The following is a 13,308-nucleotide window of genomic DNA, read 5'->3' as shown; positions in this document are numbered from 1 at the left end:
TGTGGCAGGAGCTGCTGGCCATGCTGAGAGTGTGGACACTTCACTTATTTTGCACAGTGGCTGGTAAAAGAGCTTTTTATTTCTTTAGTCTGGCTCTTGCTAGCAGAGGGTAAACACCATTAGGGGCAGAGCTGTGCTCATGCTGAGCAAGGGGCAGTCTGTGGGTCTGTCCTGGGGGAGTGCATCCCTATGAGCCCTCTGAAGGACCTGGTGTAGGAGACTTCAGTTTCTGGGTACAAGAAAGCTAGAAGGTGATGATGTTGTCTGATACTTTCTTATATATGAGAACCCACCTTCTCTTCTCGGTGTGTCTGTCGTCTGAGCCATCCCTCCACCAAACCCTCTTTGGTGCATTCTCTCCCTCTTCTCCCACACCCTACAGGGTTATGTTGGACCTGGCAAGGAGCAAGTGCTGAAAGTCTATTACCTGCCAGGAGTACCTGGAGCCTTCTGCAGGACTTTTCAGATCCAAGTGGGTCACCTGGAACCAGAAGAAATCTCCCTGAAAGGAGAGGGGAGCTTTCCCAGGATCTACTTGGACCTGCCCAGGAACATCAAAGGTGAGCATGGCCTGTCTGCTCCCTAGGAGGGTCCCCTGTTTCTCCCCCATGTCAGATGCCCGTAGGGCAGCTCACACCTGCCTTCACCGAGCCTGAAGGTTTCAGGGCTGTCAGACCAACACTCACCCCTGGTTTCTTCCTGAGGCTCTGGCAGATGAGCCTGCGTGGGCTTTGCCCCAGGAACCATCCTGCAGAGCTTGCCAGCATGTGTCGGAGTCCTGGGGAGATGATGGCTGGACAGAAATGCTCAGGAAAGCTGAGCACAGGCTGGCAGGGATTTTGGCAGGTTTGGATTTGCATTACATTGCGGAGGATGAGATGCTCCTATGTGGGGAGGAAGATGGGTGGGAATGAACATCAGGGTTGATAGAGGAAAAGCAGCATCTACTTTCCATACATTGCTTGAGGAGGGTGTTTCTGGGAGAGGCCAGAGTCGGGGGAGTGGGGCTTCCCAGCTTAAATGGGAATGGCGCTGTGCCACGCTTCTATTTGTGGATGTTTTCTTCCTTCAGGAAATGAAAAATATGAGAAGGTCCTCAAGGAGGTGATAGAAAAGATGGAAGAAAATGGCCAGAGAGAGGAAACAGTTGTTCTGGGGGAGGCTGTGGCCGTGGAGCCACCCCCAGATCCCTTGGACGCCGTGGTGAGAATGGCTGCTGCCCCGTTTGACATGTGCCACCCTCCCCCAGTGTCATTTGGTCCCTTGCAGCTCGCAGCAGGCTTCCCGGTGCCCTGCTGGCACTTGGGACCTCCCTGCCCACACCTGGCCATGATCCTGCATCAGCTTAGCATTGCCTCTGGGGCTGCCCCAGGGAGAGATCCTGAAGACCCTGCTCAAGTGATTGAATTTATGGTACTTCGTGAGGGAGATGTAGGTCATCACTGGGGTATTTGCTGCTCACAACCCAAGCCCTGCCAGGTTACAGAGCTTAATAGCAGCAGCCTGATTGTGCCCTGAGACTGTGCTGTCAGTGCTGATCTCTAAGAGACAGCAGCTTTATCGTGGCTCCCTTTACAAGAGAGCTTTTGTCCGAGCTGCTTTGGCACTGGCTGGGGGCAGGCAAAGACTTGGAGCTCTAGAAGGTTCCTGGCTTGTCTGTCTGTTTGTCTGGCCAGATCAGCTTTTGTAACAGCAACTGGGCAGGCAAAGATGTTGGAGTTCATTGCCCTTGAGATGAGGCCCTGACTAAGAGCAGAAGGTGTCACAGACACTGAGCAGCGAGACAGAAGGACCCCATCACCCCTCTCAACACGAGCAGCGGGGAGCCTTGGGAAGGACCGTTGCTAACCAGCCGCTGACTTTCCTTCCTTCAGCTCGACCCTCGGCTGCAGATGCAGATGGAGCAGATGCTGATAGAGGAACACGCCCTGGAGCAGCAGAAAGCTCTCACCTCTGGTCCCCCAGAGGCCACTGCCTTTGACCAGCACGCTTGTCGGAGGCTTCTCAAGTTAGTAGGGCCTCCTGTACCCTATCTCCAGGTGCCCCGAGGGTAACACCCAGCAGTGCACCCCTGCTCCTGAGAGCTCCTTGTGTCTGCAGAGCTGGGGATAGTGGGGACTTCAGAAAGAGTCTGATCCTGGTAGCTTTGAGATGCTCCCTGTGAGCAGCTGAGTGTCCTCACTTCCACAGAACCACCCTGAGCTTTGGAGGTGCTCAGCTCCCCACAGGCGCTGGGTCCTGCTCTTAGGGAGAGCATCAAGCCCTCCCAGAGAGCACCAACACCATCCCTGCTGGCCAGCTCTGAAAGAGGCAACTCAAAGCTGGCATCTTTGTTCCAGCTAACAGACCACACTGAGCAAAAAGAGTAGGGAACCACAGAGATTGACACACCTTTGACAAACCCTAAATCAGGTGGCTGGGATGCTGGTGGGACTGCAGGGCTTACCTCGGTACCTTCCCTCTGCTCCTTCATGAGGAGGCACGGGCACGGTAGGCTCCAGTTCAGGAAGATGCTCTGCAAAACAGATCACGTATGTGCTTTCCCGAGTGTGATTGCTCTGGAAAAGGACCCTCCCATGAATCTTGTAGGTGTTGATTACTGCATCTGTCGGTGCTGCTTTGGGGACAGATCTGGTTGCAGAGCAGTGAAGACTTCCTGTGCAGGCGAATCTTATGACAAGGTCCTGAAGCAGTTTCAGGCTGGGGCTGTACACCAGGCTTAGCAGTTTCATTGAGACCAGTGGAGGTCCACTGGACTTATCTACAGTGGCTTTCCATAGCAGAGGAGCTGTGACCAGTATTCATTTTAAACCAGTTTTATTTTAAGGTCCCACTGGTAGCTGATAAAACCTAGGTCCTATGCTCCTCGTGACTTACCAAAGTCTTATTACCAGGTGGTCAGGCCTTAGGTTTCATGGGCTTGAGCTGAGTTTTTACAGCAGTGAATCCAGAAATACTCACTCTATTTGCATCTTCCATGCTCTTGGAAATGTAGCCAGGCTGTGGTTTAAGGACTGTCCCTACTCCTCCTTTCAGAGCTGAGCTGCCCGAGTACCTCCTGGACTTTGGGTACGTGATTCTTGGTAACACCCCCACGCACGTCGTGAGGTTCACCAACACCGGGCAGTTCCCTGTGTCCTTCCGTGCTGATAGACGGGTCCTGCGTGACACAGGTAACCAGTGCTGGAGAGACTTCACGTGGGCTTGAAGGAGCTGTCTCTGACAGATTAGCTTAACTCACTGGACATGGGGAGTTTTTTTGAGTGCTGTATGTATAACTTTTTCCCCCTTGGGACCCTCCGCCTCGTGCTTTAGAGCCTGAGTTCTCCTGGCCAGCAGTGCTCAGAGACCCGGCCTGCCTGTGCCTGCCCTAACACTTCCCTGCAGCGTCTGGATGGGCTGGTCACCTTGGTCACCTCTCAGCATCTTCTGCTCTTGGCTACCATGAGCATCATCTGATGGGCACTCCATGGGCTTGTGTTGCAAATAGATGGATGCTTTGTGGTTTGGAAGTGCTTTGTTTAAAGTTCATAATGCCATAGCACTTCTTTCTGTTCAGCCTTTATTGAGAAGACAGCCTGTGAGGTCTTCTGTTGTATCAAAATAGGCTTTCAAAACAGGCCTTGACATAAGGCTGCAGTACCAGCAAACGGTGACTTGCCATATCTGAAGGGTGGTCAGGTGCCTCCTCTAAATTGTTTTTCAGGGAGCACCATGGCATGGGGGAATCTTAGTTGGAAATTCTCCTTTGGAGAGGTCTGTGCGTCCTTCCCTGGGATGCCTAGTGAAGGAATGGCTGGAGCTCCTCAACTGAGATGTTTCCTTTTTACCATGTGGGTCTTGGATTCTGGCTGTGAAAACCTTTTCTCCTTGTGCGATGACAATGGAGACGGAGTGGCAGTCTTCTCCACAGGTACAAAGGGGTCCTTCACAGAGCTGCCAGCCAGGACATACGGCCTTAACGTGCTTGTGACACGTTCATGTCGATTGTGTATCTCAGCTGCTTTATTTTCATCTGTTCAAGGTTTCAGTGTGGATCTGGATCACGTGAAGCACCTGCTCTGCTGCGAGACCAAGATGTTTGAAGTGCACTTCGACCCACAGAGTGCCAACCTGCCACTGGGAGAGGTGGACGTGCTCCTGCCCATCAAGGTACCCACGGTGTGCTTCCTCACCCCGCTGTGCCCATGCACCTCTCGGGGCAGGTGGAGGGTCGGTGACAGCAGCAGATGTCACCGGGCCTCTCAGCTGGATGCTCTGTCCTTCCCTAGGTAGCAGGAGGCCCCACGTTCCACGTCCTCCTCCATGCCAGCATGGCCATGCCATCCCTCTGCATCTCTAGGGACAGACTGGAGTTCTCCACTCTCCAGTGTGGGCAGTGCCAGGAAGAAACTGTCCAGCTCCACAATCAGCTCCAGGACCCCTGTAACTGGCTCATCACTATAAATGAGCCTGTTCAGAATGTAAAGCACAGACAACGTGTAACATGTAACTTCTCAGCTGGGTTTTCTTTGCCTCTCTTGCCCTTTCTGCCCCTGTGGCTGCATGAGCACTTGGGCTACACCTCGTCTGAGGAAGCTTTGGAGGGTACAGAGCAAGGCTGGCTCACCTGGACCTGTGCATTAGCTGGTGCTTCACTTCTCTGTTAGGTTTTCCCGTTCCTCCTCTTCTGAGGACGGTGCCTCCTCATCTGCCTGCCCTGATGACATGTTTTCCCTCCAGTTCTAGGCCAGGGGTGGCCGCGGCTGGTTTGGCTGTGGGTGCCTTCAGCACCATGATGGTGTCGCAGAGCACTGCAGGAACCAAGGGTCTCTCCTCACAGACCAAGGAGACCTAACACAATTGGTTTTTCTGCTCAGGTGGACAAACATTGGCCAGCGAGGGTGCGTCGGAAGGTGCCCCAGAAGTTGAAGGCTGTTGAGGCTTGAACTCAGCCGGCAGGCAGACGCCACGTAGCTGGCCGTTCACCTCCCCCTTCCTGGTGACATAGGGGAGGAGCAAAAAAGAAGAGAATTCGTTGGTTGAATAAAAAGAAAGAATTTACTAAATATAACAAGAGAACAACAGTAACAATAGCGAGTCCAAAAAGAAACGGAGAAAATGCGGCAGTGGCTTACCGAGCACGGCGACCGCCCCCACAGCAACACGCGACCGGACCAGACCCGAAATCGGTGCCCGTCCGAGAGAGCCCGCCCACCTGTATCCCGGGGCATGGCATCACATGGTGTGAAATACTCCAATGAAAGTTAACTCCATCCTGGTCAAAACTAGGATAAAGGCCCAGCCCTGTGTCTTCGAGGCGCTGCCCTCAGCTGGAGCCCTCGCTCCAGGACAGCGATGCAACGTGTGAGTCGGGTTTTCACCCACAGAAGAGGTGAGATCAGCGAGTGTCACCCCCAGGAGGTCTGGCAGGGCAGTGTGGTAATGAGAGCCCAGCACAGGGAGGAGGAGACAGCGTCTGCCTCCACAGAGAGCTTTCTGCGAGCCCTGTACCCACTGTGCCTCAGTTTCCCCTGCAGCACACTCTTCTGAAAGGGGCTTTGAAATCCCCCTGGGGAGCTTGCTCAGCATCAGGGCACGGTGGGGTGGCTGCCTCTCGGCGCATGGGGGGAAATCTGCCTGTTTGCCCTCGTCTCCCCCTTTCATGGGCCTGTTTGCAGACTGCAACGCCCTGGTGCAGAGCAGCTGGCGCGCTCGCAGGGGATAACCCTGGAAGGCCCGATCTAGGCAAGTCCTGCTGCTGGTACCAGCAGACAAAACAGCCACCAGGCACCTTCCTGGGCACGGCAGGACAGTCGCCTGGAGTGGTGTGCTGCTAGCAGTCCCTGTGGCTCTGGCCCAGCCTGCCTGCACGTTCCCAGGCAGTCTGGGAGTCAGCTGAAATGATGGAGCATTCCCAAAGGCAGTTTGCCTGTGGCCACCGTGACTTGGAAACTGGCAGTGGGTAACAGGATGGACACAAGTGCCTCCGTGCCTGGGAACAGTCCCAGGGATGTTCTAATTGCTGTAGAGTTGTAACCATCTTGTGTCTGGCTTTGACCAGAGCCAAACACTGAGCAGAGAAGACGACCCTTATTTCTAGCCAGTGAGAGCTCATCTGCCTCATTCATAGAGCTGATGTTTGCCTGATGGAGCAGTGCCAGGCCTGTGGAGCAGTCATGGAGCAGCTGGCTCAAGAGGTTGAGGAAAAGCACCAGCAGGAGCTAGAACGCTTGAGGGAGGAAGAAGAGCTGAAGAAGTTGTATAAGTGGAGCAAGGGAAAGCTTGGAAAAGACAAAGATAATGCTTCAAGGAAGAAAAGCCATCCTGGAGTCAGGCAGGTGGGTGGTTGTGTTTATAGAGATGAGTGAAAGCCCTGGGGACCCTCCTGCTGAGCCGTACCACTCCTGGCGAAGCCAGCAGCCACCTGTGGTGCTGGGGATGAGTACCTGGCCGTCAGCAACACATGAGGCTGTGCTGGGAAACAGCAGCCAGTGTTTGATCGTGCTGCTGCTTCACAAGGGCTATTTTCACATGGGTTCATTGGGTAGAGCTGTTTCTCTAGGGTCATGCTGCCTTTGAGTCATGGCTTCATGTAACTCCAAGCCCTAGATAGTTTTAGTCCAGCATTTCTTCCCATTCTGCGTGTGACTTACACCTCTGAGCCATGACCCACCTGGGATGTGGTGTCTTTTGCTACCTGACTGGCAGGAGATACCACCAGGCCCTTTAGGTATTCATTAACAGTCAGGCTTCCCAAAGCATCAGCCAGACACAGGGATGGATGCTCAGCACACCAGAAACATGCCCGGAGGACTGCACAGGAGTAAGGAGGTGTCTTAAGTTCCCTGTTTGGGTTGGGGAAGCTGTTCTGTTTCTCAGCTGGTTTGCAGGACTCCTCATCAGTCTGGTGCTGGGGAGTTTAGTTTCAGTTGAGCTCAACTGGGTACCAGCTGCGTTCTGAATTAGGATTTGTAGAGCACCTAGCACAGGTCTCAGATGAGGCGTGGGGTGCTATTGCAAAGATCTCCGCTGTCCTACAGCATTTCAGTTGGTGCTTTGAAATGCTCACCGCTTTGTCCTGCTCCTCCTGCCCAGAATACAAACGCATCCGCTAGCAACACCAGCACATCCATCGGCAAGCTGTCTGATGTCACCGAGGGGGAAGAGAAGGGATCTGCAAAGGAGCACCCAGACTCTCTTGCAAGTGACAAGGAAGATAAGAAAAAGCAGAGCAAGGCTCTGCTAACAGATGCCTGCCCAGTGGAGGTTGTGCAACCTGCAGACCCAGAACAGGGGGAAACCAAAACTGAGGCACAGAGTGACAGCAAGAACTTGGCCCTGAGGTTTAAGATCTACGAGGCATTGCAGAAGGATGTCACACATATTTTGTCATCCTGGGACAGGGCTCAGGGTATCCTGCTGTCCCCTCTGAACTAAGAGGTGGTGCAGCACCAAGTACAAGGCCAGCGCCAGCATTTATCCAGTCGCAGGGGCTGGAGGGACAGAGAGAAGGAGCTCCAGGAGAGGCTGGAGAAGGAGCATCTGGAAAAACTGAAGGGTCTGGAGGACTCCAAGTTATCTGGGCTGGAAGGGGAAGGTGCAGAAGGGTCAGCCAGAGGCCAGGAGGTCGGGGTGCCCTGTCTGGACATCCAGGTGCTGAGCTCTGCAGATGTGACTAGGGCGATCCTGGAGAGTAGCAAGCTGCCAGCGGCAGAGCAGGTAGAGCCCTGCGAGGCTCATATCCTGAGCCTGCCGTGGTCTGGGCCCTGGTGCATTGTGTCCCACCAGGTGACAACAGCACAGAGCCTTGTCCAGGCCACTGATGATGTTCCACAATGGCTTCACAGCAGCCACATGGCTGGGGAAGTTCTTGCCATCCCTCAGATGGGTGGGAAGAGGGAGGGCTCTCTGTTCGAACATCCTCTCTGTTCGGAGAGTTTCCCAGTCTGGAAATCATTAAAAATGGTCCCAGGGCAGGGCAGCTCCTGGTCATTGTTTCCTTCAGCCGAGTCACTCAGAGTTGAGATTTCTCTCTAAGTCCCGCTTCTAGGTCCTGGCACTGCTCTGGAGCCTGCCCACCCCACTGGGTGTAAAAAAGTATCTAAATAAAAAAACCCATTGCCAAAAGCTCAGTGCCTTTCAGGAAGTGTGAGGATGAAGGCGACGGGAGTATAAACAGGGTTTTCTCTTACTCTTTAGATCCTGCATGACCTGGGACTGGGTCCCTTGGGGCCTCCCATTCCACCTACCGCTTTTTACTCTGTGATCCATTACCCGGAGAAGTGGATGGTCCCTGCAGTAGGATAAGCCCTCGAGCACTTCACCTTTGTGGTGCCAGAAGGTGCCACTGCAAAGAAGGAAACCAGAAGTCTCTTGGATGTCCCTGTTGTGCCTGCAGTGAAGGTGCCAGGGCAGGGGCCAGGCTGCATGGGGGCATGGGGGGCGGGTGGGATGGAAAAGGATCACTGTGGAAGGGCAGTGAAGACAGGATGGGGCCCCATGTCTGCAGGCATCCCTCCTGTCTGTTTAAAAGGGACGACTCTGCTTGAGACATAGGGCAGTTCTGTGAGATGAGAGAAAAAAAAAACAGCTAAAACCTTCAACTTCCGTTGAGGAGAGGGTCCTGGGCAAGGAGGGGTGTTGTAGGCGAAACAAAGTCCCATAAGGAAGACCAAATCCATGGGCAGAGGTGATTGGTGGTTTATTCTCTCTCCTGTCTGTTAACAAACCTGCAGCTTTCTCTCCAGGATGGGGGTGTCTCAGGGCAGGTCTCACCTCTCTCCCTTTCCTCTCTCCCTTGCTGTGAAGGTGTCAGAGGAGCAGGTCACGCCAAGCAGGGGCCGGTCGGGGAAGGAGAAAGCCGCGGGCAGGCGGGAGGCTGTGAGGCAGAAGCGGAGCTCCAGCCGGGACAGGAGAGGTCTCCAGGCGCCAGGCATGGGAGCACCCACACGGCCCCCCGAGGCGCACCAAAGAGACGTGGACACAGTCCCATCCCCAGGGAAATCCATCAGGTGAGCTGTGAGGGAGGAGGTGATCCCTCTGCTTCACGTCCATCTTGCCAAATGGGGTCCATCATCCCCAGCTCTGCAGGGACCCTCTGCCGGTGCCTTCACGGGATGGCGAGTCCATGAGCCTCATCCTTCTCTCGTTTGCTCGTTAGCAATGTCTGAAGCCTCCTCTTTAATTGCCAGGCTGAGCAGCTGCCGGTGGATAGTGCCTGCCCATGGTGAGGTGGAACTGAAGGTCCAATTCAGCTCCACGGTGCTGGGGCAGTTTGACCAGATGCTGCATTTTGAAGTCCTGGGGACAAACCGACGGTACCAGGTGCACTGCAGGGGTACCTGCCTGTATCCCACCGTCAGCCAGGACCCACGGTAAGGCTGGGGCATGGGAGCCTCCCACACTGCTTCCCCTGAACTCAGAGCCAGGGCTGCCCCTTGTGCCCCGGTGACCTTCTGGCTTGGGCAGAGCATGCGGCCTGAGCCGCCCAGCATCTCTTCCCATGCTTGGAGCTGGGAACCAGTACTGGTTGTCAACCAATAAGGGTTATGGCCTTCTGACCAGTTTTTCTACTTAGAGCGTCTCACAGCTCCTCATTCCCCATTTTCTCTGCCCAGGCTGGTGTTTCCTCGCCGGAGGAAGAGCAAGGCGGATGATGACATCATCACCAAGCAGTGTGTCATGAACACAGGCATATTCCACTTTGGACTGCTGCTGTGTGGGAAGTCAAGAGACTGGTACGTACTCCCCGCTCCGAGCGAACATCCTGATGCGCTGCCTGTGTGGAGTGAGACGTTGGGATGGGATCTCCAGGGCCTTGGGCTTTCATGGACACGCTCGGAGACGTGCTGTCCCAGGGGCACAACTCAGGACAGGCCCAGGCAGAGACCTGGGAGCTCCGTGGGGTTGAAGGGCCACGGATGTGTGAACTTGGGTAGATAACAGGCACATGAGTCTTGGAGGAGCTGGGGAGAGATGGAGCTGATCTTCCTACCTGGGGGGTGCCTTGGTGGCCAGAGCTACGTGCTGCTTCCAGCCTGAACATGACTTGGGGCAACTTCTGTTCCCCCTCCAGATCTCACACCACCTATGAAATGAACGCTGTGGTCTTTTTTAAAGTGCTGTGAGCTCTATGGGTAGACTGAATGAGCAATTACTCTGCTGATGGTTTTGTAAACCATTTGTTAATCTGTAATATTAGTAGACCTTTATGATTTGACCTGCCAGTATGGGGAGGGAGGTGTGGGAACCTGAAAAGGAATTAAAATGGGATTTACATTTTCCTGGTCCTCGCTGCTGGATAACATCTGCCTAGAAGAGTGGTCATTGTGATTGCTGGCATGTTTTTATTTTTAACATTGTCCTTTTTATTCTTTTTTTTAATTAGAAATTAAGTTCTTGTCTTCATGGGAGTTCTGGAGTGTTAGTGGTATTTTGACAACCCAAGGAAATTAAACCAGTTTAAAAAACAAAAGAGGATCTTCAGCCAGGCTGATGAATGGTCTCAGGTTTCTATTTGCCTTTTTAACCCTTTAACTTCAAATTCTGTTCCACACCTGAGAGAAGGAACATTTGTTAAATTTAGCATTTGTCTTGGGAATTAATCCTTTCTATCTCCTTCCCTCAGACTTTGAGCTAACCCGTGGAAGACAAGGCAGTCTCATGACTTTTTTGAAAGAGATAACTTAAACTATTTCTAAAACCTCTTTTCAAAAACATTTCTTTATTATAGTGTGCAGGGAAGGAAATCCAACAAAGAAGGGGGAAGAACCCATGTGCCTGGCGTGCTTTTAGTTTTCCAGGCACCTTTGAATGTAGATTTCGTAAAACGTTCTTTAAGTGGCGCATGTGTCGTCACGCTTCTGGGGTGGAGGCACCAAGTATGGGGGCAGACATCAAAGTAATGCAAGGCTGAGCACGCATACCATGCAATGTGCCCCTGAAAGCCATCCTTTTTCATAGCCTGTTGGTTAGACCATGATCCTCCAGTGCAGCCTCCCACTGCCGGGACACGGTGCTGTCCTCGAGGTGTGATAAAGGCAACAGTCTCCTCTGCAGCCTTTTCCCCTTTTGTGGACAGGTACAAGGCAAAGCACTTTCCCAGCAACTGCGAGAAGATAACCATCCTCAACATCACCCCCTTGGAAGCAGAGTTTCACTTTCGTGTGAAAGCATGATCTCAAAGCGGACACGTTCCTTTTAGACCCTCCCAGCATGAGGCTGAAAGCAAATGAGAAGCAGGTAGGAGACAGGCAGGTAGAGTGGGCACTGCTCGAAGTGCCCAGGAGCTGTTCCTCCTGCTCACTGAATGCTCTTCTGTATTTCTTTTTGTGGGGACGGGGCTAGGAGCTGAGCGTTTGGGCGTACCCCACTTCAGCTGGCCTTGTGGAAGACAACCTCATCTGCCGCATTAAGGGGAACCCAGAGCCAGTGGTCTTCCACCTGTGCTGCCAGGGGGTGCAGGTGGAGCTGGGGGTCAGCCCCAAGCAGGTGCATTTCAACAAGCTGCTTCTGCACAGGTCAGTCCTCCCGCGGCCGCGCTGCTGGGACGAGAGCTGTCAGCGAGCTCCCTGTCAGCTTCTCCTGCTGGCTGTGTAGCCGCTCAGATTGGAGGCTGGGCTCGCGCCCCTCTTTCCCCCAGCAGTTCCTGGTCTCTTGCTCACTGTTCCATGCTGGTTTGGGTGTCCCATGGCAGCCACAAGCTCTGTAGCCCCCAGCAATGCTGCTGATGGGCATCTTGATGATGCATTTGTATCTTGTCTGCTGGTTCCGAGAGAGTCCAGTTGCTGCTCCTGATCTCCCTTCTCTTGGTTACACTTTTAGCACCCAGCTCTCCTCCAGGACATCACCTCTGAGACTTGTGACAAAGAGAAAACATTTAACTGTGGTTTCAGACACTGGATAGGGCTGCTCCAAGTTGCATTCCACCTGCAAGGCTAGCAGGACTGTCGAGCAGCTCGTGCTGAGTGTCTTCCTGTCTCTGCACGAGGGACAGCAAGACCCTGGTCCTGCAAAACCGCACCCCACTGCCTGTGGCCTGGCGGCTCAGTGGGCTGGAAAAGCTCAGTGAGGACTTTTCCGTGTTGCAAGAGGAGGGCATTGTTGGTCCCCGCACGGAGTTCGGCGTGCATCTGTATTTCAAGGCCAAGCAGGCTCTCAGCATTAAGATGATCCGACTGGAGGTGAGGGGGACTGTGCCCGCCCTGGCAGAGCAGGGCAGAGAGATCAGCCTGGTGCTCTTTAGGGTGGAGACTGTGCTTGAAGGGTACCCTGCAAAGAGAGCAAAAGGATGAGCCTTCATGAGATTCCTTTTTACGGGCATTGCAGGGGGGCCAGTCCCTCAGCAAGGGACTGTCACTGCAGGACAATGTTTTGGAAACTAAGTGGCTGCTGGGGTGCTCTTGTAGGTGAGCTTCATGGGGCAAGTATGCTGTGGAGTCAGGAAGGGATGCACCTGATGGGCACAAGGGTGCTCTGAGCCCAACTTCTGCTGCTTCAAAGGGGGTTCGCCAGAACACACGGTGCATGCCTGAGCATCCACGTTACCCCAGATAACCAGGCACTGCCTCTGCGGGGCTTACGCCTGGGTTACGAGGCTGCGTGCCAAGCCCATACTACAACCACCTTGCTGCTGTGCGTGATTGAATGCTGTCCTTTGGTTGTCCAGACTTCGGCATGCTCCCTGCACCCATCCTGGAGTCCTTCTGGGGCACTTAACATAGAGCAACACACTTCCGCTCTGGGATTTTGTTCCCCATGGTTTAGGGGCTACATTTCAGTGAGGATGCTGGGTGATTGAAGAGGAGAGAGTTGATTGTCAGTGCCACGTGCTCTGGGACACCTCACACTTCTTGAGTTGTTTTTGCATCACTGTGCTTCCCAGGGCGCTTTAGTAGCAGCGTTCCCTGCTGTAGGAGTGCAGAGTGGGGCTGACAGGGCTTCTTACTGCAGCAGAATCCTGCTGGGTCAGCCCATGAGGTGAACAGGTTAGGAAGGCTTGGGAGTCCACAAGTGCTTGTCAAGCAAGGGAGACCATGGTGGAAGCAGCCGACAGAGACAAGGACTCCTGTGTTGTCCACCAAAAGAATTTAGGAGAATGGTCTAAGGGGTGTTTGTTTCCTGCTGCCTCAGGTTTCAGATGCAGAAAATGTCCTGGGGATTGTTCAGGTTGAAAATATCCAAATCCTTGTGGAGGCCTATGATGTTGCTCTGAGCATCAAAATTTCTAAAGGTCAGTGGATGCCCCCAAACCAAAGTAGTCCAGGTGCATTGCATTGCCTTGGCAGGTGGGCAACCAAAGCCACCTGGCCTGGCATGGCCTGGCCT

General features: G+C 53.7%; 1 pseudogene; it reads left to right on the top strand.

Moving 5' to 3' along the window:
- Positions 1-13,308, top strand: part of LOC141928914 (hydrocephalus-inducing protein homolog) — a 99,604-nt pseudogene that overhangs the window by 60,523 nt on the left and 25,773 nt on the right.

The sequence above is a fragment of the Strix aluco genome, chromosome 12, assembly GCF_031877795.1.
Source record: "Strix aluco isolate bStrAlu1 chromosome 12, bStrAlu1.hap1, whole genome shotgun sequence".
NCBI classification, from domain to species: domain Eukaryota; kingdom Metazoa; phylum Chordata; class Aves; order Strigiformes; family Strigidae; genus Strix; species Strix aluco.
This window is presented reverse-complemented; position numbering and strand designations above follow the sequence as displayed.